This window comes from Perissodus microlepis, chromosome 23, assembly GCF_051167445.1.
Source record: "Perissodus microlepis isolate ML-2025 ecotype Zambia chromosome 23, ASM5116744v1, whole genome shotgun sequence".
Classification (NCBI taxonomy): domain Eukaryota; kingdom Metazoa; phylum Chordata; class Actinopteri; order Cichliformes; family Cichlidae; genus Perissodus; species Perissodus microlepis.
The window spans coordinates 36,149-61,630 of NC_140482.1; the positions used below are offsets into that span (position 1 = coordinate 36,149).

Genomic DNA, 25,482 nt, shown 5'->3' on the forward strand with positions numbered 1-25,482 from the left:
GTTATAAGGAATACACTCTGAGCCCTGAGCCCTGGGCAGTGTTGTGCTAATAAGAGAAGGTTTGTGTGCGCAGTGAAACAGTAAGTTTTGTATTTCATAATTTATTGATTTTCTATTATCCTTTCTGACCTACATTAATGAAGCAGCCATTAGAGCACCATGTCCGCTCTAATAGTTCTGTAGTTTGATGCTTGAGTCATTGCACACTTGTTGAAACTCCCTCACCCGTCAAAGCAGCGTCTGTGTTATTCGCGTCCAGCAGATGGCAGTGTTTCACGGCTGTGTGAAGCTTCAACTGGATTGTTCGTTTAAATTAGATCGTTTTATAGAATAGTTTGTGTTTGCCATGTTACAGTGAGGAGGAAAAACTCCCTTTTAACAGGAATATCTAGACATGAATGATTATTCCAGTGGGGCACTATCTGTGCTATCTATAAGAAATATTAGGAACAACAAAACAAAGGATCGCGTCCAGTGGCATTTTAAGAGAGTGAATACCGAGGCTAAATGTCTTTGTAAAGCAAAAGCACTTTGTTAGCCTTTACAGTGTAAAGCTATGGATCAATGTGCAGTGAAGAAAAATCGAGGTGGCCAGTCTGTCCTTTCCTAACCAATCACAGAGCTCCTTACATTGCACCATGTGGCTAATTTGCATTTTACTGATATTGCTGGGCTGCTGTTAATCATTTTGTCTTTATATTACAACAGAGCATTGACCTTTAACCTGTTTAATTCATACTGAGTATTTAAAAAAAATGTATTGTCATAATAAATTCTGCCTCACTGAAACACCATTTTGCATTAGCACCTGACTTGTCACTGATGATATCACTGCACGAGCAGCTTTTAGGGCAAAAGGGGAAGCTACATTTAAAGGCTTTACTATCTGGACTTTTTGTATCCCTCCCATCTGCTCATAGCAGATGGCTAACCCTTCCCTGAGCCTGTATCTGCTGGAGGTTTCTTCCTGTTAAAAGCGTGTTCTTTCTTCCCACTGTCACCAAGTGCTTGCTCAAAAGTGATCATTTGATTGTAGAGGTTGTGTATTTATGTTGTACTCACTGGCCTGCATAATGCAGGGTGAATACTTATTTTGCTGTAATATTATCTTAGAAAAACCTGGTTGACAAAAATTTACACATTATAGAAATATAAAGCTAACATGGCCACCACTTCTGCTACTTTTACCACAAATAATTTCCTGAAGCACAGTAAAAGTCTCTCTGTTACCGACTGTTAGAAACCCAGCTCATATTTGGAGACAGTGGCTTGTAGCCTCCTAAAGGAGAGAGAAGGACATTTGTTTTAGTAATAATCTAATAACAGGCCAATTTTCTTCCTTCATCCAGACTTCATTCAGCAGAGAGCCATAAGCACAAGAAATGAGATGATGAGTGAGATCCACATTTTTTTTCTCAAACCCAGAGATTTATTGCTACGTGATAATGCCCACTTACAAAGCATGGAAGCTTAGTTGCAGTTTACACTCACTGATCACATTAATCAAATGTCTTTATGTTACAGGTTTAAAAGTTTTATCCAAGCACATCTTCTCCATCACTGCTGGCTGGACACCTGTTCCATGGATGTGTCCTCTCTCTCTGTTTTCCACCCTTTCCCTGTGTGCCAGTTCCCCTCCGTCTGTCTTTTATGCGCTCGCTGTCTCTCGCTTATTTTTGTTGTGAAATGTATGAATTTGTAACCGTGTTAAGAAATGACATCAACTGAATGCAAGCAAAACTTCCAACAACAGTCAAGTATTGCTTCACTGTAAATCTGCAACCTCTGAACAAAGATCCACAAAGTTCCTTTTCCAAGACGTCTTTTTAATTCAGGAAAGTCTTCAGTTTTCATGTCTTGAATTTTCTTTTATTATAGTTATTAAAATGTACTGAAGATCGACCGATGAGCTAAAAGTCAAAGCAGAAGAGAGGACTTCTAGCTTTTTGCTTTGTCTTGCCTTGTTTTAACGCTGTGAAAACGCAGTGCAGAAAGAAAAACTAAACCTTGTAGTGAAACAAGCAGCAGGTTTTACAGTTATTTACTCTTAATTATACAGTGACTCTGCTGTAATTCTATTGTAAAGTGCATTTTATAGCAACTCATAAGTCAGATGTTTTTCTTTACTTCTGTGGGGTTTTGTTTGTTTGTTTGTTTATTTCCAGTATAGGTTTTCGAATAGAATGGGGGGGGGGATGTGGTTGTTAAACTGTTGCTTTGTGGAGCGGTGACACTGATGACTAGGACAGTGTTGTAAAAGGTGTAGCATAAAAAGAAGTCACAGAGGAATCCGTGTCCTTTTTCTTTCTGTTGCCTCCACAGGTCTGTTCTCTCCTTTCTGCATGACCCTCAGCTGCACACAGGTCAGTCTTTGGACTCGTCATTTTGATCTTCTATAATGTTTTGCTTGAGCATGTCCTGCTTTTCTGTAATGTTATTTCTACAGTTTTAGCAGTTCTTCTTGAGGGAAAGAGAAAGATCTAAAAATCTTATACGTTATATATGTTAAATAACATGTGTAGTGCTCACATGTAATGCAGATGTTAGCTTTGATCTAACTTCCAATAAATCCTGATTGGATGTTGTTAGCGTTAGCACTTGTGTTTGCTTCTACACGTTAATAGGAGATGCCCATATAACCAGGCTCTGCATAATGAATTCACTGTTACCATTTACCAGCTTCAGAGAATTTCACTCAGCAAAGACGTCTTTACCAACTGGTGCTGCAGACGAGTGCCTCCTGATTGAACAACTGGAACCAACCACTCATAAGTCAAGGAAAAAATGAAGGTAATCTTTAAAAATGGTGTTACAAATGCTGGGCAAAACAGAAGAAGGTGTTTCTAATTAAATACTAAATTTATGAGATGGTTTATTCTACTGCGTAATTATTACGCAGTAATTACGCAGTAATTACGTAGTAATTGCTGCGCAGCATTAACTAAACATTTCCAATAACGTTTTTTACTGGAACTCAACAAGCTCTTAAACACCGATTTGGGAAAGTTGATCATGTCCTGAGATTTCTAATGTAATTCTGTGTTTTTCTTCCTCAGGGAATCACGAGGGTTCAGTGTTCCTGCTTGCTGCTGCTTCTGCTCTCTGCTGCTGTGCTCACACAAACCTTTGAGTTCAAAAAGGAACACATCCTTCCAGAGGGGTCAAAAACGTGCAATGACATGATGAAAAAGATTAACAAAGAAAATACATGCAAGGCAATAAATACTTTCCTGAAAGAGAAGGTGGCATCAATTAAGGCTCTGTGTGAAGACAAAAAAAAATGACACCATCTCCCACACGTGTGACGTCATTGACTGTAAGAGGACGAGTGAGGAACCTTGCAAATACAAAAATCTAGACCTTGTCAGACTATAATATTATTTTATGCCATGTTAGACCCTTAATTAAAGATGGTGAATTATTATGTAGTTTTAGTTTGCATTATTCTCCTGAATTAGAAGAAGGTGATAACTATTGCATTTGTTAAGCTGAGTTGCATTACATCAGACTGCTGATTTATTGTGAATGAATGATATTGTTTTATGATGCATTATACTGCTGAGTTATGAGAAATACTGTTTGCAGAAAGTCATCGCCTTATTTGTCTGATTAGAAGAGAACAGAACATACTGGAGTTTTCTGCCCCATCTCAGCAGGAGCAGATAAACAGGGAGCCAAGGTTGTAGCTTAGGCACTGTGTGAGAGAAAGAATGTGAATGTTTAGGCTTTTATGATTAGGTGGGGGCCACTAGAGGCTATAAGAGTTTGATCAATGCTCCACCATTTTGAGATCTGATGCTGTCTGCGTACGGTGTCCATCTCCCACGCGTGTGATCATTAAAATCATCGTTTGACTCAACCCGGCCGGACCAGTGTTGTTATTGTGGTTTTTCCTCTTGTATCCATCCCCAATATTTGAATCCGTAACAGCTGCTACCTCAAAGCACATTGTGCGCTGTCTATCTTGCGTGCTGTAACATAACATCTAATATTTGGTATCTACTGTTATCTACTGTTAGCTGTTTTATTGTGATGGTGTTGTGCTTATTATGTTGCTCTTTCTTGTTTGTTTTCTCTTCTGTTTTTTCTTATCTCCATACAGGTGATCCAGGTGTTTTGTTTGTTTTTCTTTCTTTCTTCCCCCCTTTCTCACCGTCTCTTCTCCCCTCTATTTTTCTTTCTCTCCCTCTCTTTCTTTCATTCTTTCTCCCTGTCCTATCCCCCAGTCATGTCAAATCAAATCAAATAAATATATAATTATAATAAAGGTCAATCAAATGGCCCAAATGCAAGACCATGATGATCCAATTGGTAAAGTAAAGCCGCTTGGCATCTTTCTTAGCCTTCAGACAACAATTCTGATGGCTAAAGATCCAAACGGGACAGGAAAAAAAAAAAAAAAAAAAGATGAGTCAGTGAAGCAAACTGATCAGCTGTCTTATTGTGTCTTTTGTGTGTTTGGTTTTGTGTATTCAATGAACCGAACGCCGTCTTTACTGCACGAGGGTGTGACCATCCACATCCTTTCATCTGTCCACTGTCAGCCAATAATTTTGTAAAAATCTGGCCAAGTCTTCCAAGTGTACGTGCTTTTCCTTCTGACCAGATGCAGATTTCTGTACCATCACTTTATTGCCCTTATACTGCTCAGCACACAGTGTATGTGCGCTAAAACAGAAACTGTTTCACTGCTTCTTTGTAGTGGCAGGTTACAAAACATCATAAGATGCTGAGTGGCCATACAAGACAGAATTTGGATAGCAACAACTCTCTGAGGCCTTTACTGTGAAACAGAACGCTGTCTCATCCGGCTAACTTCAAGGTTTAATGTGGGATTTTTTTGTAATCCAAGACATAATGCCAGGTCAACTCATGCTTTGAACCTAATCTGCTCCAGAGCAAATCATGTTCAAATGTGAGATCAACAGGTAGAAAATCACAACCTACTAACCAGGAAGACCAAAAAAGAACAAAATAAATAAAATCCCCGATCCTGGAAGATCCCTCAGACCGCTGTGTGCAGAGAGTAGGAGGGTGTAAAATCTTTTAGCAGAGTCTGATGTCTTTGTCTTTCCATGGTGAGCAACAATAATGAACATATATTCTCTACAACAACTTTATTGTTTTGGAAGTATTAATATATTATCCCAAAACTTCTACATTTAACCTTTTAATCAGACCAGCAAAAATCTAGTATTGAGTTTTAGCGCAGTCATAAAAAATTGTTTGCTAAAAGCATTTTGCAGCTGAATATTTTAAATTACAGTTAACTTTACTTTTTGGCTGTTTCACCTGTAAGACATTAAAATAACATGCTAAGGTTTAACAGTCTATAAGGAATACACTCTGAGCCCTGGGCAGTGTTGTGCTAATAAGAGAAGGTTTGTGTGTGCAGTGAAACAGTAATTTTTGTATTTCACAATTTATTGATATGTTTGATCCTTTCTGACCTGCGTTAATGAAGCAGCCATTAGAGCACCATGTCCGCTCTAATAGTTCCTGTAGTCGTTGCAGACTTGTTGAAACTCCCTCACCCGTCAAAGCAGCGTCTGTGTTATTCGAGTCCAGCAGATGGCAGTGTTTCACTGTCATATGACGGCTGTCTGAAGCTTCAGCTGGATTGTTCGTTTAAATTAGATCGTTGTATAGAATAGTTTGTGTTTGCTAGGTTTGCTATGCAACAGTGGGGAGGAAAAACTCCCTTTTAACAGGAATATCTAGACATGAGTGATTACTGCAGTGGGGCACTATCTGTGCTATCTATAAGAAATGTTAGGAACAATAAAACTCTGAGGATCAGGGCTCCATTTCACTCCAGTGTTCAGTGGCATTTTAAGAGAGTGAATACCGACGCTAAATGTCTTTGTAAAGCAAAAGCACCTTGTTAGTCTTTACAGAGCAAAGCTATGGATCAATGTGCAGTGAAGAAAAATCGAGGTGGCCAGTCTGTCCTTTCCTAACCAATCACAGAGCTCCTTACATTGTTGCGCTGGAGAATAACTAAATATAATATAAATATAATATAAAGATGATATTGAAAATAATCTTTTGTAGAGTCACTACTTAGTGGGCAGAGGACAGTTATCACTTTGCTGGATGCTTTAAAGTCGCATGTTCTGTATTTGCTGTATGCAGATTAACAGGATATTAACAGATTAACAGCTTTCATTAGACTTCATATGATAATCAACAGTGAAGTGTTTCTCTTTCAGTGTTTATTCTTGCTCATTGAATGATCTCTGTTCAGATAATATGCTGCACTCATCTCATGTTTCTTTAAATACGGCATCACTTGTCCAGCTGTCAAACTCTGAAAGAGTTACAGTTTCACCACTGAGCACTTTGATCGGTTATTCTTTTATTCAAAAGCATTTATTTGAGCTGCATTTTCATCAATACGACAAAAACAGTGACTTCAACAAAAATTTATCTAAAAATATTTAGGGGGAAATGTTCCTACACCCCTCATGTAAATGTTACACCTCCAAAAGGGAGAAATAATCAGAATAAGGCGTAATCATTGTCTTGATAATAATGACCATGAAAATGAAACTAGGCCTACCTTTAGTTCAGCACACTCAGTGTTACATAAAGACATGCGAACATCCCATCATCCATTCTGGAGCCTACTTTTTAAAAGAGCGAGCTGTTTATTCTGGCTGAGTAGCAAACAGAACCAACCATGAAAACCTAAACTGGGAAAACACTCGGAAACCTTGAACACTGGGAATATGGAGACACAGGGGGTAGGTGAACAGACACTCTGACAAAGGACAGAGGAAAACAGAGACAATATATATAAGACAAGAAGTAACACAGACACCCTTTTCGGTGACAAAAAAGAGAAAATATCCAGTGAAAGGCAGTTCTCTTGGAAAAACTGCCTTATTGATGTCAACGGTCAGAGAAAAATGTCTGATAGGAAGGCAACCGTAGCTCATACAACCATTTGTTGCAACCAAAGAATGCAGAAGAGCGTTTTGGTCAGCTAAGAACAGGAAATTGAAGCTACAGTTCTCAAAATTTGACATGAGTAGATTGGATAAATGTTGCCTGGTCTGATGAGTTTGATTTCTGCTCTGACATGCAGATGGTCGGGTCAGAATTTGGCATAAATAGCATGAAAGTATGGATCCATGCTGCCTCATGTCAGCTGTGCAGACTAGTGGTGGTGGTGTCACTGCGGGGGGGAGGGGGGGTATTTTCTTGCTGAAACGTTACATAGTGTGTGTGTGTGTGTGTGTGAGAGAGAGAGAGATAGTAAGAGAGAGCTTGAGAGACGCTGAGCTTTATTCAAAGTGATTTGAAACAAACTGCAGCAATAAGGGCAAACTAGTGCACAGTTATGTTTACGTGAGCGTTATTTTGTATGCATTTGACAGTTCCATAACTGTGAGAATACATTGATAGCATTTAACTCTAGTAACAGGCATTTGTACCAGTAAGCATGAAAAAGTAGGGAAAAGAACTAGTATGTAAGCACTGACTAGTACTGTAAAGTATATGTGTATATAGGGCAATCGTGGCTCAAGAGTTCGCAGTTCATCCTGTAATTGGAAGGTTGCCAGATTGAGCCCCGCCTCCGACAGTCTCGGTCGTTGTGTCCCTGGGCAAGACACTTCACCCGTTGCCTACTGGTGGTGGTCAGAGGGCCCGGTGGCGCCAGTGTCCGGCAGCCTCGCCTCTGTCAGTGCGCCCCAGGGCAGCTGTGGCTACAATGTAGCTGCCATCACCAGTGTGTGAATGTGTGAATGACTGAATGTAGTGTAAAGCTCTTTGGGGTCCTTGGGGACTAAGTAAAGCGCTGTACAAATACAGGCCATTTACTGTGCGTGTGTTTATGCTCAAGTGTATGAATAAATTAGTCAGTTTTAAACAGTTGCAATTTAAACAGTAGAAGAGTGGCACTATATTTATATATTTATAAAGAATTTCAAACAACAATTAATTGATGCTCAAAGCAGGTTTATTTAATTAATATTCAGATTTCCAATTAGTTCCGAATTCATTCAGCAGCAAATCACATCACCAGTCACTTCAAGCCTGTATGTATTATTGTAAGGTAGACCCTACAATAATACATACAGAGAACCCAACAATCATATGACCCCCTATGAGCAAGCACTTTGGCGACAGTGGGAAGGAAAAACTCCCTTTTTACAGGAAGAAACCTCCAGCAGAACCAGGCTCAGGTTGGGGCGGCCATCTGCTGCGACCGGTTGGGGTGAGAGAAGGAAGACGTTTGTTGTAGGTCTGATTGAAGGACTGATGTGATGGTAAGTTGTCTGCTGCTCCGCTTTGAATATTGAGAGATTAGTTGATGGATTTCAAGCCAAATTGTGCCCAAGTTTAAGACCATATTCATTGGTTGTTTTTGTTGATGTTATTGTTTTGGGCTTTTTTTCCACAAGAATTTCTAGCTCCCCTAGAATTCTGGCCACCCAAACGATGATTGCTGCTGAGAGAGCACAAGGTTTTGTCCCCCTGTGTTATTCATATCAGTGCAGGGGGTTCTCCTTGAGAGGCGAGGGTCGAAAAAGGGATGCTTCAGAACCTCCGAGGGTGTTATGCGCTGATTTGCATCCAAGGCCAACATTTCTTTGATTAGCCTTACAAATAATGATTGGCCATTTTCCGGTCCTCGCCTAACCTTCAGCAGTTGTTCGAGGTCATCGAGACGCTTAAGTTTTATCCATCGAGTTTCCTTGGATCGATAATCTGTCTCGTATTGAAATTGTTCTTGGGTCTTAAATGTCCAGCGCTGTTCGTTGTAGTTATCCTCGATGAAATAGCAGTCAGTGTAGAAGCCAGACTTTAGAAGATGATCTGGTAGCTGACCCTGAGTTTCAATTATGAATTTCAAAACATCATAATCGTCTTCCCCAGGATAGAGAGGCACCCCTGTAGCAAGCTCCACAGCTACCAGCCCCAGAGACCACATGTCAATTGCTTCATCGTATGGAATGCCAAGCATAACCTCAGGTGCACAATAACCAACCGTCCCCACACGGTCACCAGGAATCACTGCAGAAGCAGGACATGCGAGGCCAAAGTCTATGAGTTTGACTTTGACGGGAGACTCACTGCGGTTCACAACCATGATGTTTCCAGGTTTGAGGTCAGCATGAACTATTCCCACAGAACCCAGGTGGAACAGAGCATTTGCGAGCTGATGCAAAATTGGCCTGAGTTCTCTCATTGGGAGACCTCGGTTATTCCGGTCCCCAATGTAGTCCCACAGGCTTTGGTCGAGGAGTTCGAAATTCAAGCAAATGCGCTCTCCATCGAGGAAATAGCCGTTCCATTCGACAATGTTGCACCTGTCTGGATCCAAGCGTCGTAGCTGCTCCAGGATGAAAATTTCCAGTTTTGCCTGGAGCAGAATTTCAGGGTCGCTCTTGTTGACTTTAATAGCAACAGTTTGGTTCTTTTTTGTATCGCGACATCTGGTTACCAAACCAAAGCCTCCTTCTCCAAGGAAGGCCTCTACCACGTGGTGATCTCCTAAAATGGTCCCTTCCGTTATTTGAAGATCATCTTCAGAGGCAGATGGGTTGGCTGAGGTGTTGATGTCTCCTTTTTGAGGAAATTCAACTGAGTTTTGGAAACTGCAGCTGAATTTTTGCGATCCATGACTTTTCCAGCTTGAAGGCTGCTGAGAGAGCACAAGGAGTTCTCCCCCTGTGCTATTCATGTCAGTGCAGGGGGTTCTCCTTGAGAGGCGAGGGTCGAAAAAGGGATGCTTCAGAACCTCCGAGGGTGTTATGCGCCGATTTGCATCCAAGGCCAACATTTCTTTGATTAGCCTTACAAATAATGTTTGGCCATTTTCCGGTCCTCGCCTAACTTTCAGCAGTTGTTCGAGGTCATCGAGACACTTAAGTTTTATCGATCGAGTTTCCTTGGATCGATAATCTGTCTCGTATTGAAATTGTTCTGGGGTCTTAAATGTCCAGCGCTGTTCGTTGTAGTTATCCTCGATGAAATAGCAGTCAGTGTACAAGCCAGACTCTAGAAGATGATCTGGTAGCTGACCCTGAGTTTCAATTATGAATTTCAAAACATCATAATCGTCTTCCCCAGGATAGAGAGGCACCCCTGTAGCAAGCTCCACAGCTACCAGCCCCAGAGACCACATGTCAATTGCTTCATCATATGAAGTGCCAAGCATAATCTCAGGGGCACAATAACCAATTGTCCCCACAGCACCACCAGGAATCACTGCAGAAGTAGGACATGCGATGCCAAAGTCTATAAGTTTGACTTTGACAGGAGACTCACTGCGGTTCACAACCATGATGTTGACAGGTTTGAGGTCAGCATGAACTATTCCCACAGAACCCAGGTGGAACAGAGCATTTGCGAGCTGATGCAAAATTGGCCTGATTTCTCTCATTGGGAGACCCTGGTTATTCCGGTCCCCTATGTAGTCTGACAGGCTTTGGTCGAGGAGTTCGAAATTCAAGCAAATGCGCTCTCCATCGAGGAAATAGCCGTTCCATTCGACAATGTTGCACCTGTCTGGATCCAAGCGTCGTAGCTGCTCCAGGATGAAAAGTTCCAGTTTTGCCTGGAGCAGAATTTCAGGGTCGCTTTTGTTGACTTTGATAGCAACAGTTTGGTTCTTTTTTGTATCGCGACATTTCGTTACGACACCAAAGCTTCCTTCTCCAAGGAAAGCCTCCACCACGTGGTGATCTCCCAAAATGGTCCCTTTAGATATTTCAAGCTCATCTGAGCCGAAGGATGGGTTGGCTGACATGGTGTAATGTGTCTGTTTGCGCTGTAAATTGGTGAGAAACAAAACTGAACTTGTTTTGGTTTCTCCTGTAAATTGCTCTCAAAACTTCTCGAAAGGGTTTTAGTTGCTGCAGGTCAACGTCCGTTAAGCATAAAGTAACAGGTGAGCGCTCCTATTTATGGGTTTTGGGATCAAAGCAAAGTTATGACGTCAGAAAAGATCGAAGCAAAGTTACCACTCAAAAGCGATCGAAGCATTCTAATATGTGCGCATGCGCACATATTAGAAGCGATCGAAGCGATTCTAATATGTGCGCATGCGCACACACGTGCTTGTGTGTGTAATATTGTTCACACTAAATTTGACCCTAATCAATTTAATATCAGTCAATCAAAGAAAATGTCAGTTTTGGAAAATTTTAAAATGACATAACTGACAGTTAAAACATTTTTTGTTCATGTATTTGTATTGTTTTCGGGGTTTTTTGCATACCATGTCAAGCTTTTCTGTATATAGTCATGTCGTAGATTTCGGAGCAAACAAGAAATTGAATTGGATTTTAATATTGCAGTGCTTGGATTTCGGATTTGGTGCTTAAAACTTCTTGAAACTGTAACCGTATTTCATTCACCACAAATAACTATTGGATTGAATAGTTTTCTTATCAGATAGAGAAATAAAATGAGTCGCAAAGTCTAAAAGCAACATTTCTCTGCCTGGGCTGTACCTCTGCACGTTAGTCTGTTTCAATGTGTGACCCCCCCCACCCCCTCCCTGATCAGTCGGGGGTGAGTGCACTAATGTGCCTGGAGGCCGTTTTAATGAGTGTTTGCTGGAAAACGAAAAATACAAGAAGGATTTGTACGTTTTCACAACGGGGGAGTTGCGTAAGTACTAGTAAATAATTTTCTCGAGTGTGTACGTTTCACATGTTATTTTTAAAAAATTGGTATTATTATTTTGCTAGCTAGCAAACTCGCGGGATAAAGGATTGAAGTGCACTCAGTACGATACAATACGGTGCCGCTATTCTAACAGTTAGTTATTGCAGGGTAACTTGTAGAATATGCTGTGAATTTAACCAAGATTACACAGCAGTAGCAGTAATACGAGTTACTTCCCTCAAGTGAAAGCGTTAAACGTTAGCCCGATGCTTAACTAGCCAACGTCAGGCTTTCTGATTGAAGGCTAAAAGCGACGTTGTCACCAAGTAAACAGAATATTGATGATATTTTTGTGTATTGCTGCAGCTTTTTCAAGTATTAACCTGGTGTCTTTGGGAACACCTTAGGGGGAAATGACGGTAATATGACTGAACCATATGGGAACAAAGAATAGGCACTTTTTTGTGCTACCGAAGTTTCCTCCTTTCATTCAAAATCTGTTTATCATTAAACAATTTAAACATAATGGCTTCAAGCTCACATTGAGGCCTGTGGGGCACTATCAGCCACTGAGACAGTAGACAAGTGACTATTTCACACTTTAAGGCTGCCTGTTTATTTAAGGGAGATGAACAGTACATTATAACTGTACATAATAATATCAATGATGATAGATTAAATAAATAGGTTTTTGAAAGACGCTTGTGCATTTTTAAAGTCTAAAGTGTTGAATTGATCTGAGTATGTCATCTGTTCAAAGCCTCTCCCAGTCAGTGCTGTTCTCTATGCCTGTCTTACTCTACATGATGTTATTAGCACAAACACTTTAAAGGTGATAATTAGGTCTACAACAATAACACAGACTGCAATGTAGTTAAGCGTCTTACAGTTAGTTTTGAATGAATGAACTTAAAAAACAACACAAGCAAAGATCTGTCTCCTCCTGTTTTTTGTGTCACATAAGAAAGAAGCATCAATATCTGATGAGAAGACTTATTCATTTGGCCTTTCACGTGGTCTTACTCAGGTGATGCGAAGTGAAATATGCATCCTTTTTATGGTAATGTGCTGGAAAAGTTTGAAAATGGACATTAAACGTGCTTACAAAGTGCTTGAATTTGACCCTGAAAGGTGTATGAACCCAGAAAAAGTCACACTTGGACTAAAAAACTCTCATAGCAAGTTAATCATATTCAATTGATTTGATGCTTTCAGCACAAAATTTAGCCACACAGTCAGGACAGCGTCTGATTTACCTTCATCGGTAAACGTGTTTATGCAGTACATAGTAACAGTGTGGCTGAGTCCTCTGGTTCAAATCAGTTCCAGTACATTTGGAGATGTAAGTCTTAACCTTTCACATGCATCGGGAAGGAAAATACAACCAACATTTAAATGTCTTAATTCAATTTATTTTAAGTGTCTTAATGAGCTGCTGCATGTGAAAGTTAGCAACCGTTGATTTTACTGGCCAACAGTTACTCAGTGTTAGCTCATTACTCTTTACTCTGAGTTGTTGGAAGAAAGCTTGTCTGTTGTTGGTTAATCTGATTCCTGAGCGCTTGTGTTTGTGCTCAGCCAAAGACGTTGTTTTTTTAAAATGATGAAGCAGCTCCGCTCTCTATAGTATTTATTTGTTGGAGGGAATCTGTTTTGATCATCCTCATGTTCATTTCCAACATGATATTCTTATTCTTGGACTCTACTAGAGTAGCTTTGCATGCTTCTTTATCTTAAACGAAGCTCCTCTTTTTCTCCTCTGCCTGAAAAACAGGGGTTGTGCCTTTAAGCTAACTTTACTCTTATTGGTTGATATTAAAAAGACTTGCTATTAATGATCAAGGCTTTTTTAATATCATGGATCGGGTGTTCTTTTTCTTCATGCTTTTTTCTGGGGTCTATGATGGATATTTTTGCATAAATTAAGATCTGATTAAAAATATTAGTCTCACACGTTGCATTAATTTCATTCAAAAGTGAGTCAGGTAGGTGTTAAGTAGAAATACAGCAGAATAGTGAAATTAATCTTGTATTTATCGTCTAATCTTGATCACATGTTCAGCGCTCGTAAAAATATATTTGGAAAACAAAAATATTTGTGCTTATTATTTAGTTTATTTATTACAGAGGAAAAAAACATGACACTCTTCCTCACCACTTCCATTCAACCTCTTTCCTCAGGACTCATTTTAAGCTGCGTACAGAAGGATTCAATCAGTCTGCAGAACACACACATGCATCTGCTTCAGTGGCAATGAACATCACTTTAATGTCCTTATACTGATCACCACACAGTGTATGTGCGCTAAAACAGAAATCATTTCACTGCTCCTTCGTAGTGGCAGGTTACAAAACGTCATTAGATGCTGCGTGGCCGTACAAGATAGACTTTGGTTAGCAACAACTCTCTGAGGCCTTTACTGTGAAACAGAACGCTGTCTTATCCGGCTAACTTCAAGGTTTAATGTGGGATTTTTTTGTAATCCAAGACATAATGCCAGGTCAACTCATGCTTTGAACCTAATCTGCTCCAGAGCAAATCATGTTCAAATGTGAGATCAACAGGTAGAAAATCACAACCTACTAACCAGGAAGACCAAAAAGAACAAAATAAATAAAATCCCCGATCCTGGAAGATCCCTCAGACCGCTGTGTGCAGAGAGTAGGAGGGTGTAAAATTTTTCAGCAGAGTCTGATGTCTTTGTCTTTCCATGATGAGCAACAATAATGAATATAGATTCTCTACAACAACTTTATTGTTTTGGAAGTATTAATATATGATCCTAAAACTTCTACATTTAACCTTTTAATCAGACCAGCAAAAATCTAGTATTGAGTTTTAGCAGCAGTCATAAAACATTGTTTGCTAAAAGCATTTTGCAGCTGAATATTTTAACTTACAGTTAACTTTACTTTTTGGCTGTTTCACCTGTAAGACATTAAAATAACATGCTAAGGTTTAATAGTCTATACGGAATACACTCTGAGCCCTGGGCAGTGTTGTGCTAATAAGAGAAGGTTTGTGTGTGCAGTGAAACAGTAATTTTTGTATTTCACAATTTATTGATATGTTTGATCCTTTCTGACCTGCGTTAATGAAGCAGCCATTAGAGCACCATGTCCGCTACAATAGTTCTGTAGTTTGATGCTTGAGTCGTTGCAGACTTGTTGAAACTCCCTCACCCGTCAAAGCAGCGTCTGTGTTATTCGAGTCCAGCAGATGGCAGTGTTTCACTGTCATATGACGGCTGTCTGAAGCTTCAGCTGGATTGTTCGTTTAAATTAGATCGTTGTATAGAATAGTTTGTGTTTGCTAGGTTTGCTATGCAACAGTGGGGAGGAAAAACTCCCTTTTAACAGGAATATCTAGACATGAGTGATTACTGCAGTGGGGCACTATCTGTGCTATCTATAAGAAATGTTAGGAACAATAAAACTCTGAGGATCAGGGCTCCATTTCACTCCAGTGTTCAGTGGCATTTTAAGAGAGTGAATACCGACGCTAAATGTCTTTGTAAAGCAAAAGCACGTTGTTAGCCTTTACAGAGCAAAGCTATGGATCAATGTGCAGTGAAGAAAAATCGAGGTGGCCAGTCTGTCCTTTCCTAACCAATCACAGAGCTCCTTACATTGTTGCGCTGGAGAATAACTAAATATAATATAAATATAATATAAAGATGATATTGAAAATAATCTTTTGTAGAGTCACTACTTAGTGGGCAGAGGACAGTTATCACTTTGCTGGATGCTTTAAAGTCGCATGTTCTGTATTTGCTGTATGCAGATTAACAGGATATTAACAGATTAACAGCTTTCATTAGACTTCATATGATAATCAACAGTGAAGTGTTTCTCTTTCAGTGTTTATTCTTGCTCATTGAATGATCTCTGTTCAGATAATATGCTGCACTCATCTCATGTTTCTTTAAATACGGCATCACTTGTCCAGCTGTCAAACTCTGAAAGAGTTACAGTTTCACCACTGAGCACTTTGAACGGTTATTCTTTTATTTAAAAGTATTTATTTGAGCTGCATTTTCATCAATACGACAAAAACAGTGACTTCAACAAAAATTAATCTAAAAATATTTAGGGGGAAATGTTCCTACACCCCTCATGTAAATGTTACACCTCCAAAAGGGAGAAATAATCAGAATAAGGCGTAATCATTGTCTTGATAATAATGACCATGAAAATGAAACTAGGCCTACCTTTAGTTCAGCACACTCAGTGTTACATAAAGACATGCGAACATCCCATCATCCATTCTGGAGCCTACTTTTTAAAAGAGCGAGCTGTTTATTCTGGCTGAGTAGCAAACAGAACCAACCATGAAAACCTAAACTGGGAAAACACTCGGAAACCTTGAACACTGGGAATATGGAGACACAGGGGGTAGGTGAACAGACACTCTGACAAAGGACAGAGGAAAACAGAGACAATATATACTGTCGGATTAAAATATTATTTTATGCCATGTTAGACCCTTAATTAAAGATGGTGAATTATTATGTAGTTTTAGTTTGCATTATTCTCCTGAATTAGAAGAAGGTGATAACTATTTCATTTGTTAAGCTGATTTGCATTACATCAGACTGCTGATTTATTGTGAATGAATGATATTGTTTTATGATGCATTATACTGCTGAGTTATGAGAAATACTGTTTGCAGAAAGTCATCGCCTTATTTGTCTGATTAGAAGAGAACAGAACATACTGGAGTTTTCTGCCCCATCTCAGCAGGAGCAGATAAACAGGGAGCCAAGGTCGTAGCTTAGGCACTGTGTGAGAGAAAGAATGTGAATGTTTAGGCTTTTATGATTAGGTGGGGGCCACTAGAGGCTATAAGAGTTTGATCAATGCTCCACCATTTTGAGATCTGATGCTGTCTGCGTACGGTGTCCATCTCCCACGCGTGTGATCATTAAAATCATCATTTGACTCAACCCGGCCGGACCAGTGTTGTTATTGTGGTTTTTCCTCTTGTATCCATCCCCAATATTTGAATCCGTAACAGTTTGGGGGCTCGTCCTGTGGTATTGGGGTGGAAGTTGGAGGTTTGGACGGTCCGAGGTTGTCGAACGGACAGGCACAAGCCAGTGGTCTGACGTGAGTGGGCATAAGCCGGCTTATACAAAGGTAAGGCACTACCTGTTGAATTATTTCCAAAGTGTGCTAAATTGGACATGATAAAATTAAAGTCTACTCACTGAAAGTACTGGTAAATGTCTGTTTTGATCTTGATGAAAAAATCTCATGAGTTGAAGCAGTTAGAGTCTGCTGAGAAATAAATGCAGTTAGAGTCTGCTAAGAAATAAATGCAGTTAGAGTCTGCTGAGAAATAAATGCAGTTAGAGTCTGCTAAGAAATAAATGCAGTTAGAGTCTGCTGAGAAATAAATGCAGTTAGAGTCTGCTAAGAAATAAATGCAGTTAGAGTCTGCTGAGAAATAAATGCAGTTAGAGTCTGCTAAGAAATAAATGCAGTTAGAGTCTGCTGAGAAATAAATGCAGTTAGAGTCTGCTAAGAAATAAATGCAGTTAGAGTCTGCTAAGAAATAAATGCAGTTAGAGGCTGCTGAGAAATAAATGCAGTTAGAGTCTGCTGAGAAATAAATGCAGTTAGAGTCTGCTAAGAAATAAATGCAGTTAGAGTCTGCTGAGAAATAAATGCAGTTAGAGTCTGCTAAGAAATTGGGTTGCAGTCCCAAGTAGTTGGATAGGGAATTGGTCATTTTGTGGGTTGGAGTCCCAATTGACCACTAGGTTGCACCTGCCTCAGTCATACTCTTGTTTTGGGGGGTTGACTGTTGTTTTAAAGTGTTATAAATTATTATAGGACGGCAGTTGGAGTCTGCTAGGAAGCGCAGTGCTCAGAGGCAACGCTTGCCAAGGTCGGGGACGCCTAGGCCTTGTCCTCTTTGAGGGATAGTCAGTTGGTCACTGTGGAGCTTGGGGCACTCCAGAATAACTAGTGGTTGCACCACTCACCGTTTGGAACGGTGTCTGCGCTTTTTTGGACACTGTTAAATTGAGTTAGGGACTTTAGAGATGAGGCCAGATACAGTTAGAGGCAGATACTGGTTAATTGATTACAAAAAAGTTGGACTTTCTTCGGTTGGACCCGTTAACTTAAATTTGTCAAAATTGTGTAGGCGCTAAATCTGCCAGGCCTGACAGTGGTTGTAAATATAAGACGTCTTTGTAATATAAAATAATAGAGCTGTGTGAGAGACTGTGTGTGACGAGAGCGCGCTGCAGCGCTGCGAGCTATTTTTAGACGGTGTGTGAACATGCAAATGAGGTGGCTGCTGTGAAGCGCACGGAGGACTTCTGCTTCCTGTTTAGCGTGTTTTTGAGTGTTATAATTATGATTTGCAAATACTGTTAAAGACCTGTAAATAAGACGCTGATTTTGCTGATTATAATATTACAAATAAGGTTTTGAATGACTAGGCTGAATGTTTGATGTTTGGCTGAGTTTTGATATAGAAAAGACAAATCGTGCATGATTTAGACCGACACTTCAGTCGGCAGAGTAAGACTGAGTGATAAATACAGCTGTGATTTGTTTCAGTTTTGTGGTGTGAAGCAGGATTTATACGATTTTTAAAGTGACTCTTGGTTCAGCCCAATAATATAAGCGGTTACATTTGATTTACTGTTGGTTTGATCATAATATAGGGTGTGATCAAGCACGAATTTCAGCTGTGTGTGTGACAGGAACTCTGCATGCCCATAAAAGGCAACGGCCAGACTGTGAGAAGTATGCATGGTTTTCAGAAAAGAAATAGTAAGTGAATGTTTTCAGAAAAGAAATAGTAAGTAAATGTTTTAGTGTGTTAATACAGGTGGATTTCTCCCAACCTGGAAACCTGAGTACAGCGGCAAAAGCATAAACAGAATTGGGACGACAGACAGGCCAAGCTTTGGCTCAAAAGTTTACAGCTTGACCCCAACTTTATCCCCACGCTGAAAAGAAACTTAAAGGACATCTTCTCCTCCAGTTATCGGTTACCATCACTGGAAATTTGCAGGCAAGTTTTTGACTGAATTGTTATTGGCACCATGTGTCCCTGAATCTCACAAGCAAGCTCTAACTCCTGGCTGAAGACATGGAATGCTGTTATTTAAGGTGGGGAATCAAAATTTGGGAAACAAAATAAAAACACACACACAACCAGAGAAATGTATGAGAAAGGCACGTGTTAGAGAAATGCCTCGTTTGAGAAAAAGTTAAATTAACCCACCTACAAACGCACACACACGCAATGAAGAAACAGCTTACATTCATGAACACGTGAAGATTTTCCAGCAAGGTTAAAGCAGCGAAACTTAACATACACCTGTTGCTGAATGATAAAGTTTATCCACTACTAACAAATAAACTCTCTGGGTTGCAGGACAACAACTTATCTTCAAAAAAAAAGACACTGGTCTGACCAACCAGTGATGACACGACAAATTTAGTGGTTAGAAGATTCAAATTGTGACATGTTTTCTGCTGATTGATTAATACAAGTGATTACTGAATGAAAGAAAATTCTTTTTTGGGCTTTTAAACATGATCTTAACAATTTTAACATGTACCTGTGTTGTCCTGTCAGCTTGGTGGGTTATGAGTTGATTATATAGTGAGAAAAAAAAAAAAAAAAGGGGGAGAGAAGGCTGACACAGGGCCTGGCCCCGTTGTTTCTCCCCTCTCTGAATAACACAGCCAACACAACATCATTTTCCTGTTCGTCTGTTTTTGTTTTGTTTTTGTTTTGTTTTTTCTCTTTATGCTTGATTACAGGCTGCTTTGCCGAGGCTGACCTGGACTCCTGCTCTCCCCTCTACCATCTTTGCTCTCTCCTCTACCATCTTTGATGTGACCCTGACCAAATGCTACAGCAGCTGGACCCACAACAACAACCTGCAAATGTCAACAGAGCTGCAGGAAAACGATCTCATGCAGCGGAGACGGAGAGCGTTAAATCCAAGGCCCGTTTCACTACACGGGGGAGATTTCCAGACAGCTTCAGCTAACAGAGCTCTGACGAGACGCCCATTAAGCCCAGAGGAAAAGTGAGGCCGAGCAAAAGAATGCTGACCTTAACAACTCTGCATTAAAACTGTGCAGGACAGTGACTGACCAACACGGATGATCGGGCAGCAAAAAGGGCGTGCCAGAGACAGGAGGAGTAACTGAGGTCAGGAGGCACCTCAGAATGGACAAAAGCACCAGAAGAAAATAAGCTGAAGGCACAGGTGTCGGGGCTCGGCCAGGAGCTGACCTCTGAGAAGAGCCGGACAGCAGAGCTGCAGAAGGCCGTGGAGCAAAGCAAGGAAAACATCAATGGACTTTAATCTGACGTGTACGGAAAAGACTCTGAGGTTTCTGCCCTCAGTAAGAGCTCAAGGCATCAGAGCAAAAACTGAGCATGGCTCAGGAGGAGCTGGCTGCTAATCGAACCCATCAGTCAGGCTTGGAGTCCCAGACACAGGACTTGAAACCAGGCTGGAGCTTGCTGGAGCAGGAGGTCGCCAAACCTGACAAGAAGCTCCTACAGCAGGAGCAAGCCCTGAGGGAGCTACAGAAGCAAAAGGGTCAAGTTAAGGAGGAGCTGGACAAGGAGAAGATGCAGGACACTGGAGAAAAGGACTGCCTCAATTGGGGCCAGAACCAGTATGGACAGAACTTTGAGCAGCAGCACCAATGGATGCAAACAGACTGAAATGGAGGAGGGCAGGACCCCAGGGCACGCCTCAGGCCGTGGTTTACCCAGAACACCAGAACAGGAAAGTGACGAACACAAACACACACAAACACACACAAACACACACACATCTACATGCACTGACTCAGAATGAAGAGAAACACACATATGAACACATATGCACTCGTTGATTCACTGAGAAATGACACACACACACACACACGCTGAGTCAATTGAGTGAGAAATGACGCACACACACGCACACAAATCGAAATGCTGATTCAATTCACTGAGAAGTGATCCACACACACACACACACACATGCACACGCTTGTGCAATGAAGAGTGATACACACACACACACACACACGCTGCTGCAATGAAGAATGCTTTACTAACAAATGCTTATGCTGACACGCAAAATGCTGCACACAAACATCCAAATACAGAATCTGTTACAACAACAAGAAGCCATTGATTGTTTATTGGTTAAATGCATTTCATGTCACCCAGAGGGCGTTTGTGTAGATTTAGGGGACAGGGTCTAAGGCAGTTTGGTTATGAAAACAATGTCTGTGCGTGATGTCTGTTTATGGCTCAAGGCCTCGACTGAATTGTTTACTGTGCGTCACACAGCCTGATAAGGAGCAGTGGTACAGAGTGAAAATGATGAATTAACGGTGTGAGTTTTATTTCGGAGCGCCACATTTTTGTGATTGAGATTTAATTGAAAAAAAAAAAAAAAAAAGGGGCCAGCTCTTGGATTTACGTAAGCATCTCGCGTGTATTTAACACAATTGCCTCAGGCTTTAAAGATCTGTACGAAATCCAACAACTCAATTTGTTCTCATTGAGATGACATGATACAATCTAATAAGAGTGGTTAGCTGCTGAACTCACGGAATCCACAACACCGCATAAGATTTCAAACTACAGGAAAATCACTGGAGTTATAAGAGGCAGACAGCGACACACCTCCATGTTTAAGCATTAATCATTGAAATGAACTGAAAAGCGTTTAGAAGATAAAATGCCTGTGTTCACGAGAAGCTGAGCACCACACTGGAGAGGAAACCGTGGGACAGTAGGCGGAAGGAAACACATGAGTGGTTTTAATAATTTCTTACACACCTTGCAAATGTGCTTATAATGAGTTGGCACTTGGTCTTTTGAAGGTCATAAGCTTCGTCCGGCGTGATGGTCCGGACTGATATATTGCAGGTATTGACTTTGAGTGCAGAGGGCTAAATGCAAACACGCTTACACACACATAGGATATGATTAGAATAAGTCCCTGGGACATTCTGAATATTCTAAACCAATTCTGAATCACCAGAAGGTCAGTAGATAACAACAGTAGATTATTAGGGCTAGGCAGAGAGGTGTTTTGGTTTTCTGTCTCTTACAGAGAAAGGAACAGACACCAGACGAGGTCACAGATATACGAGGATCCTTCGCAGCAGAGGCAGACACAGTGACTGCCGAGACACCAACTGGGTCCAAGTGTCATGGCATTTGGGCTCTGATAAGTCACCTCAAAAGGATGGATCCCATAAACACAGCAATAACCATGAATGGGTTGGCGGAGATCCAGGAACACCAGACCAACGAGGTTCGAGAGGCTCTTGGGCAAAAGGGGGACACGTTCCTGTTCCTTTTTCTGGGGGATACACAGGACCCGAGGATACACAGATCGTTGTTTGACATCGGGGCAGAATAATCCCCTGATCTGTGCAACGACTGAAGGGTTGTCTAACCCCTGAGGTTAAAGAAAGAAGAGCAGAGGATCACCCAACTGGAAGACACTGGTGGCTGCAGCAATAAAATAAAGGCTAAAAGCTCCTCGGACAGAGGTTCTAGTCTGAGTACGTCTGAAGGGTATAAGGTAGCACCAAAATAAAGCTGTGGGAGAACTGGGGAGTGTCATCTGTACCTGCTACTGTTGGAATAATAGTTCTTCTTGCACCTGGACTGCGCAAACACAGAGGTCATCTCACATATGGTTCGCCCAACAGGGGGACAAAGGGCCTCAGGGGTAAGAAGAAATGAACCCGGCCGCATTGGACTACAGGGTGTAGGTGTGCTCTTTATTCTAAAGAGCACAAAAGGGGGAGTGTCAGATTATAATATTATTTTATGCCATGTTAGACCCTTAATTAAAGATGGTGAATTATTATGTAGTTTTAGTTTGCATTATTCTCCTGAATTAGAAGAAGGTGATAACTATTGCATTTGTTAAGCTGAGTTGCATTACATTAGACTGCTGATTTATTGTGAATGAATGATATTGCTTTATGATGCATTATACTGCTGAGTTATGAGAAATACTGTTTGCAGAAAGTCATCGCCTTATTTGTCTGATTAGAAGAGAACAGAACATACTGGAGTTTTCTGCCCCATCTCAGCAGGAGCAGATAAACAGGGAGCCAAGGTTGTAGCTTAGGCACTGTGTGAGAGAAAGAATGTGAATGTTTAGGCTTTTATGATTAGGTGGGGGCCACTAGAGGCTATAAGAGTTTGATCAATGCTCCACCATTTTGAGATCTGATGCTGTCTGCGTACGGTGTCCATCTCCCACGCGTGTGATCATTAAAATCATCGTTTGACTCAACCCGGCCGGACCAGTGTTGTTATTGTGGTTTTTCCTCTTGTATCCATCCCCAATATTTGAATCCGTAACAATACACTGAGGGGTGATCAGGGAAGGGGACAAACATGGGAACACAGACTAGGATTATCAAAATAAGACAAGAAGTAGCACGAACACAGAGACTGAAATAAGGACGCATAAGCTTGACACTAGGATGGAAATAAACAAACATGGGAACACACGACGGACTGGGGAGACAAGCACAAAACACAAAGAGAGGGACACTGGAAACAGGTAAAGGAGACAAAACCCAGAGACAGCACTAAGACACAAAGAGAGGGAGAGACAAGACGGGCTGGGGACACTAAGGGGACGCTGAAGACAGAACACAGAGACGAAGGCTATGACAGACGTTACGTGACAACAAGACTGACATCCACAGGAGACACAGAAAAAACAATAATCAGAAAATTCACGAATGCAGGAAAAGTAAACTAGGAAACTTCAGTTACTATAAGAACACAACAATAATGATTAAGCAACATTCAAAAGTCCATCAACACAAAACTCTGGGACAAAGACCCAGAACCATGATACACAGACACTGACAGTGTTCTTGTTAATGCTCATCCTCCTCTGGATCTTATTTAGTTAGCTAAAGTGGACTGCAGTCCTTCATTTATTGATATCATTAATAGTTTACCCATGTTAGACTCTTTCAGTCCACCTGAATCAAACATAACAACATGTTACAAACTGTTTTGCTGCTTCCAGTGTCTCAGATCTCATGCAAGCAAGTGGCTGGCTCAGTGAATTTGAATTTGGCACATGTTATATCTCTGTTCAGATATTATGTTTTCCTTTATTCAAATAAGAGCAGTTATTGTTCATTTAATCAAACGCTGCTCAATCATCCATGTAACGAAAACTTTGATTCTCTTCATCTGGATGTAACGTTTTCAGAATCAACATTTTGGAAACTGCAAAGCAGTTTCAGCTCAGAGCACCGTTCATGTTAACTTTTGCACCACTTATTGAAGCTGCATCATCATTTCCATCGAAGCTGTGTGTTGACACAGCTTCTTCTGTCATTGCATCCTCTTGTTTTTTTCTTGCTCTTGGCCTTTGTCTTTGAGCCAGAGAGATGGAGGTCCATGGCGTCATGTAAAACTACTTTGAAATTCTGACCATTTGATAATAAATTGTGAAAATGTATAATTTGAACATATTTGTTTTCACTCAGCACTACAAGCTGTATGTTCTTGCTTTTGAGCCCCGCACTCCCTCCTTTTTCCAATTCGTTTACTTCTCATTAGCACTCAGGGATCTGCACAGCTCAGGAGTCGCTGGCTGTCCCCTCTGTGACCTTCCCCAAACTGCAGCTTAAATTCATGCTCAAGCCATCTGCCATTATCTACTAAAAATGCTAAAAAGAGGATGTGGTCTCAGCTGGTGAAATTGCATTATAAACCGCTTTGAGGCAACTGTAGTTGTGAATTGAATTGAAGAGGATAAAACTGGGATAACACTTAAAATTCATTTATCATTATTCAACATTGACAAATAGTAGTTGACTAATATCAGGAGCCAAAAGGAAACAAAAAAAACAACAACCCCAAACTAAACTAATATTTCAGATGCTGGAAAGAAATGATTACAGTTGTTCAAATTTGCTGTCACCGAGTTAGATGTGATACATGTACATCAATATTACATGTAAAAAGTAGAAAACTGAAAATAAATCTGAAATATAAAAATTAACTGGTTCTTATATAAAACCTTTCTACTCTCTACAACTTGCCTCATTCACCCAATCACTTTTTTTTTTTTTGTAAGTGCTTTCTATCTAACAGTAATACGCATTCATCCTCCCGATGGATGCATCGGAGAGCAACTTGGGGTTAGTATCTTGCCCAAGGATATTTGGCATGCAGGCTGGAGCAGGCGGGGATTGAACCAGCAACTTTCTGATTAGTAGGTTTCCTACCTGAGCTACAGAAACCCCAATTTGTGGTGCTTTGGAAACAACACGTTCTCATCCCAACAGGTAACGATGCTACAAATCATCGGTATGTGTAAATGTGTTTTTTGTTCTAATCATGAATCGCTTTGTAAAACACTACCTGATAGGGTTAAGGTTAAAGTTATGGATAGAGTTAATGTTAGGAGCCTCTGCTCCAAGTGTGTGTTACTGCTGCGAGCAGCGTTCGGTTGTTTTCAAATGGGAATCTGGAGCATCTCATAAGGATGCGGAAAGATACCTTTCACGTTACTATGAGATGCCTCAGGCCATGACAAACTGTTGGTATGTTACGTGTTGGGAATAAGAACTGAGGGCAGCTGTATTTGGGCCTTCATTGGCTAGGGGTAAGGAAATGTGGCTTCCAGTAATTGTCCTGAACATACACCTGAAAAAATTTCAAAATCAGAAAAAAAGCGTCAAAGTAATCTTAAAATGTGTAATGTGCTTGTTACTCTGCTACAACTGGGATCATGTACCGCATAAAAAGACTAGATAGTCTATGTGATGTGGATGCTAGAGCGAAAGCCATGGTTGATATTTGACCTT

The 25,482-nt window shown here is 40.7% G+C and overlaps 1 long non-coding RNA gene across 1 annotated transcript; it reads left to right on the forward strand.

Annotated features, from left to right (window-relative positions):
• The first annotated feature begins 492 nt into the window (after positions 1-492).
• Positions 493-3,812, forward strand: LOC146360579 (uncharacterized). The gene is made up of 3 exons (XR_014799475.1): positions 493-2,363; positions 2,680-2,790; positions 3,057-3,812. It is a non-coding gene; the product is annotated as an uncharacterized LOC146360579 (long non-coding RNA).
• Positions 3,813-25,482: the final 21,670 nt, after the last annotated feature.